At 36.4% G+C, this 5,975-nt stretch overlaps 1 pseudogene; it reads right to left on the reverse strand.

Annotated features, from left to right (window-relative positions):
• Positions 1-2,604: 2,604 nt before the first annotated feature.
• Positions 2,605-3,211, reverse strand: LOC142642550 (protein TRIGALACTOSYLDIACYLGLYCEROL 1, chloroplastic-like; annotated as a pseudogene).
• Between the last annotated feature and the right edge of the window lie 2,764 nt (positions 3,212-5,975).

A 5,975-nucleotide genomic window follows, 5' to 3' on the forward strand; every position in this document is an offset into this window, starting at 1 on the left:
ATGAATGAAGTTTCCCTTTCAAAAAAGAAAAGAATAAATGAAATGGATTTTGTTAAATAATCTATCATTTAAATAGAAACTAAAATGGTGATGATTAATGTAAATTTAAATATTGATGATATAGTAAATCTAATCCATTAATTTTAAAATTGATGGATAGAACTTTCGGAATTTTATAGCGGAATTACTCACACAACTATGGAGTAAATCTAATCCATGTAAGCCTCTCTCAATCAGAGATACAATCTTCAAATTCGTTGGGACACAATCAAAACAATCTCACTATTCACTCTGAGCGACCTGGCTGATGAAGAGTCATAATTTGTGGAACTGAATAAATTCCGTAATTCACGTTAACCCATCCCTTTTTTTTGAGCTAGCATTTCAGCCTCCCTGTCTTATCTTTGCCTCAACAGCCAAGAGGAATTTAGTTGCTTCCTCTTCCAATCCTTCAACTGACATCTCCAAAAAAGAATAAACCCCTACAATTTACTCTGAAATTAAACCATTAAGACATTTGTGACGGATCCTCAAATTTAACTTCTTCCAATAATTTAGTTTCTTTTTTTCTTGAAAACACAATAATTTGTGCTACTCAAACAACAAGCGTTACAATCATGGGAACCACTATCAACCAACATCAACGTATAGAACTCCAATTTACATTTCTTGGTAGACAATGAATTAAAAAATTGATACTCAAATATACAAAATCTCCACAGAATAAAAACCCAAACTAAAAGGAATGCAATACAACATTTCTAACATTTTAAAAGACTTAACACCAAACTTCACAAGAACATCTATTTAACTCTTGCTAACATTACAAGGCCTATGCTAGTTGAAAGAAGTAGTTGCCAGCCTCACTAACCACACAGTTTCATATCGAATTAAAATAATGAAACAGAGCATGCTAATTACAAGTAAATAAGCACCAAACTGTTCAGTTATTTCCTCAAACAGCTAGCACGGATGCCCACAAAAACATAGCAAAAATTAACAAAAAATTGTAACTTTCATGTGTATGGATAGAGTAATTTTGATTTTTGATAGGTATGTGTATGGATAGAACAATCCATACAAGTTAGTGAGTCTCTTCCAGGGTATATTGCATACTTGTTCAGGAAATTGCAAATGGGGATCGCATAGGATCAGAAAAGTGAAAAGCTTATTATGAACCTCCCACACACTATCTGACCGTAACAACAGGAATTTACTGTAGAGCATAGGAGCATCAAGTGATATCCAGGTGAGTGCTAAATATCAAAGCTTCAGTATCTCATATTTTACAAATAAAAAACCTGCTGCACCAAAATCAGACAAAGTCTTTATGCAGAGATGATATGCTCTATGTAGCACGGGTGTGTGTCCGGATTCGGGTGCGGGTGCGGATGCGGGACTCGGCAATTTTTGAAAAAGTAGGGTGCTGGTGTGGCGATTAAAAATATTTTTATTTATTTATTTTATATATTTTTACTATTAAAATATTTTTAAAAAACACATTAGATTCACAAAACAAAGAAAGAAGAAGGCAAGAAACACAAAACAAAAAATAAATGTCCTGCACTCTCACTTAATCATGCCAGGGATCAACAATATCAGACAAAACGACCAAAACAGCCACATGACTTTGGGTGCAACTAGGGAGTCCAATAGAATACAAAGCAAAGGGCATTTTGGGTAATCAAAGTCTTTTTATATTAAAACTCACTTTGTCAGCCAACAGAGTAGTAGTTCCCATAAAAAAAAAAACAAAAACAAAGTAGCAGACCCTGTGGCGTTGAATATGGCTATCTCTCGTCGGTTTCAACTCAACAGTAAGGCTTAGGTTTCACTTTTTGGACAGATAATGGTTTAGTTTTAGGTTTTTGCTAGTGCAATGCATGATTCAAGGCCGCTTCGGTCAGTTTCGGCCGCCGGCCGATACGTTCTAATTCGACCAGTACGACTTGATTCTGGCCGAATCGGCCCGGTTCGATGCGAATTGACGTGAGTCGAAACTGAGTCGGCGTGAATCAAAGTCGAATTCGGGAAAAAAAAAAAACTGAGCCACAGCATCAACTCGTGGGCAGCGGCATCACTCGCGTGTCACAGCATCGGACGTGGGTGTGGCGCCCATTTTTCCGCGTCCGTGTATCATAGGATATGCTTCATGATTAATTTACGGAAGCTTAATAAACAGACACAACTACACCTCCAAACATCCTTCAACAAATTTGGAAGTTAGAAACTAAGGGAGAAAATGGAAAGGTTATATTTCCAAACAAGCCTGAACCATCAACATCAAGTATGCTTGATAATATTCAATTTATCTAAACTTCTACTAAATGGGAGTCCATATAAAGCCCTTACATGTTTATTATTAAAAAGTCTAAAACTCATTCATGCTATAGAACCCACCACAACCATCACCTCCCACCCTATAAAACAAAATAATATAAAGGTGAATCATGCAAACTGTTGAGTGGCCAAAAATCATATAGTAGTAACTATTAGACACAATGCGTTTTGTTTATCTAATTGTAAGCGAAATCCATGAGCTAGCAACAATCTATTATACACAAATCGAGAAACTCCAATTGATCATCACAAACTCACCAACTATTACATGCAATTCTTCAGTGAATCTCCAGCTCCTTGGAAGCAGCAGTAAGATGGTGCAAAGTCAGCAATAAAGATACCAAGAAGTGAGTTAACCACAGCTGAAGTTGTAGCCTCCCCAACACCTTTTGCACCTCCCATGGTGGTAACTCCCCATGCACAGCCCACGATAGATATGATTACACCAAAAACCTGAGACTTTATCATCGCACTAATTATGTCCCATGATTTAAGAGCTCTTTGAGCATAATCCAAGATAACGTTAATGCTGATCCCATAAACACTATCGGCCAAGAGGGCACTGGATGCCATCCCCACTGTGAAACACAATAGAGTCAAAAAAGGAAGAGCAATACAGGAGGCAATCACCCTAGGTGTCACAAGATACTCAACAGGCTCTGCCCCCAAGAACTCTCAATGTGTCGGTTTGCTCAGAAACCTGCATTGTACCCAACTCTGCTGCAAACGCACTTCCAATACGGCCTGCAATAACTATTGATGTAATCACAGGACTCAACTCCCTTGAGAAAGCCAGGGCTAATACCCCACCAACAGATCTGTTTAAACCTAATCTGGTGAATTCTCTAACGAATTGGATGGTGAAAGCCATCCCAAAAAAAGATGAAGTTAAAAGACAGACTGAAACTGATTTTGACCCAACTCTCTCCAGCTGTTGGAGAGTATTCCTCCAGTGGATTTTTCCCTTAAGAGTCCTGATAATAACCTGTCCTGCCAGAGTAAGAATTGATAATCCTCTCCACAGATATGAAGGCGGTGACCATTTGCTCAGTAAGGTCCCTGCTACAGTATTGGGCTCCTTATCTGTATTTATATCTTCTTTAACATAGGGGCAGCTGGCCAACCATGATCTGTGTTGGGAGTAGCAAACAACCTGGTTGGTGGCACAAGCATGTGAAATTTACATGTCCGAGGTCTTCCTGAGAAGCAAAATTCTCTAATAAGCTTATACGAGTGAGGGGTTTGCTTTTTCATCCTCTCATTTGGTTTTAGATTGTGTCTTCTGCAAATTTTTTAAAATTCAATTATAATCTGACTGATGTGGAGCTTAAAGCATGTGCATGAACGTAAAACCACTGAGAGAGAGAGCTGTTAGGAAAGTGCAAGGATAAATAAAGATGAGAAGCTGTTTGCATAGTTAGTTTCCAGCTGTTGAACTATGCGTGAATAAGAGATTAAGAGTGATCTGATTTCAGACGTTTGTACAGAAGAGATAGCCAGAGAGGTTAAGCATCAGGAATCTGTGTCACTACACACTGTAGCCAAACAGGACTGAGACCTAGCAATAATTGTCTCAATTGAAGGTGGAACCTGATTCTGACAAAAATTACAAGATATGTTGGAATGGCCATAAACAGATTATGAACATCTTCAAATTGGAAAAAATAAAAATAAAAAATTCGGTGAGACAAAAGTGGTTTCATTAACATAGAGACAGTTGATAATAGTAATAAGCCATACCTGCTTGAGAAAAATGCATACTACCATGTGAAGGTAACAACACATCATGATATTCTCAAAGTATTTTGGAATGTTTTCTGTATATAATTTCTATACCCTTTTTTTTTTCATAATTTACAAGATGAACAGGGTACATGTCAGTTTCTGGTGAGCTGTTCTAAGGATTTTTTTGATTCACAAGAAGACAACAACAGGGGGTCTAGAGATGCAGAGGTTATGGGGGATTTTTCAGGTGGGGAGGGTTCTTCAAGCCCTTTAATGTGTGAAACAATGGAAATGGCTGCTCCATTGGGGATCACAAGTTGGAATCAGGGGGACTAGGAGGTCTTCGAAGGAAGTTTTTGATCAGGTTCTAAATCAAATACAAGGCTTTAGAAAATTCTTATGTGTATCTATTGAAGTATAGAGGAGCAAGTGTATCTATTGTTGCTATAGGGACTAGATGGCGGAATAATGGAAATTTGAGATTATTCCATCATAGTCATGGTCATTTGCCAAAAGGGGCAAGAGAATCAAGGATCCTAACATCTTCCATTAACTGTGATGCAATAAGTAGAGGGGTAGTTATAAGAGGTGAGATCCAAGGAAGGAAATAGCTAGGTTGCTGCAATTTCAATAATGAAGTTACAAATGATTTTTTCAAATGTTAGAGGTTCAAATGATTCTGCGGTGCAAGTAGACATGAAGAACGTGCTAAGGTCACGGAAAGGTGTTATTTTCTTGCAGCAACTGCAACTGAACAGTTAACATATATAGGAGATTGTGAGGGTTTTTTTATTTTTTTTTAAGCGGGGTGGAGTGGCTGGGGTTTAGGGGGGGTACCAGTACCATTTGTGATTTGATTGACTTTTGGGAGCTACTGGAAGCATCTGAATTAATCTCATGTGGGATAGACGAGTGACAGAAAGTTCAATTGCACAGTGGAAATTAACATTCTTTGTCTCATGCTTGTTTTGAAATGTGGAGAATAATCTTGAACGAATATTTTCTGTAATATATGGACCTAATGATGATAGGGTGAGGTTAACCTGTGAACAGAATTGAAAAAAGTTTTGGGATAGATGAGCAGCAGCTTGTGATCAGGAGGCAATTTTAATGTTTTGAGGTTCGCAAATGAATGATTAGGCTGAAAAATATTTGAGTGTGTGTTTGGAAGCTCATTTGTTTAAAGTGAGAAAGAGAAAAGCTGAGCGTAAAAGATGCTGGATAAAAATAAGCTGGTGTGCTTGGGATAGACGTGGCTTATATTGCTCATTGTAATTTGGAAAATTACTGAAATGGAGAAACCCATTTGACTTAGAGTTTGTCATCATTTTTTCTTGTCCATTTTTTATGTCATAATAATAATAACTAGTCGCTAACCCATGTTATGCACATAAACTTACGTATTTGTGAGGTAAATTAAAATAATTTTATAAAATCTTAAATTGATTAAGAAACTATACCATTGCATGATTTACTCTTATATAATTTCAATTTGTTTTACAAATTGTTGAAGAAGCCATTGCTTGAACATGCAATGGCTTATAAAAAATTTGTCAGACAAGTTTAGATACTGCAAAAAAATAACTCAAAAATTCAGATATTAAAACTTTTGAAAAACCAAAAAATATTAAAGAAAAATTATTAATGTTTGAGTTTAAGTTGGACTTGTTAGAGAAATAGAGTTTCACTCCTTGTTAAGTTTGGATTAAACAAAAATATATATTTTTTTTTAAATGATGAGTTTGAGTTTAAGTTGGACTTATCAGAGAGATAGAATTTCACTCCTTGTTAAGTTTGGACTAAACAAAAATAATTTTGTTTAAAAAAAGTGATGAGTTTGAATTCAAGCTGGATTTGTTAGAAAAATAGAGTTTCACTCCTTATTAAATTTGGACTAAACAAAAATAATT

The sequence above is a fragment of the Castanea sativa genome, chromosome 7, assembly GCF_040712315.1.
Source record: "Castanea sativa cultivar Marrone di Chiusa Pesio chromosome 7, ASM4071231v1".
NCBI lineage: Eukaryota > Viridiplantae > Streptophyta > Magnoliopsida > Fagales > Fagaceae > Castanea > Castanea sativa.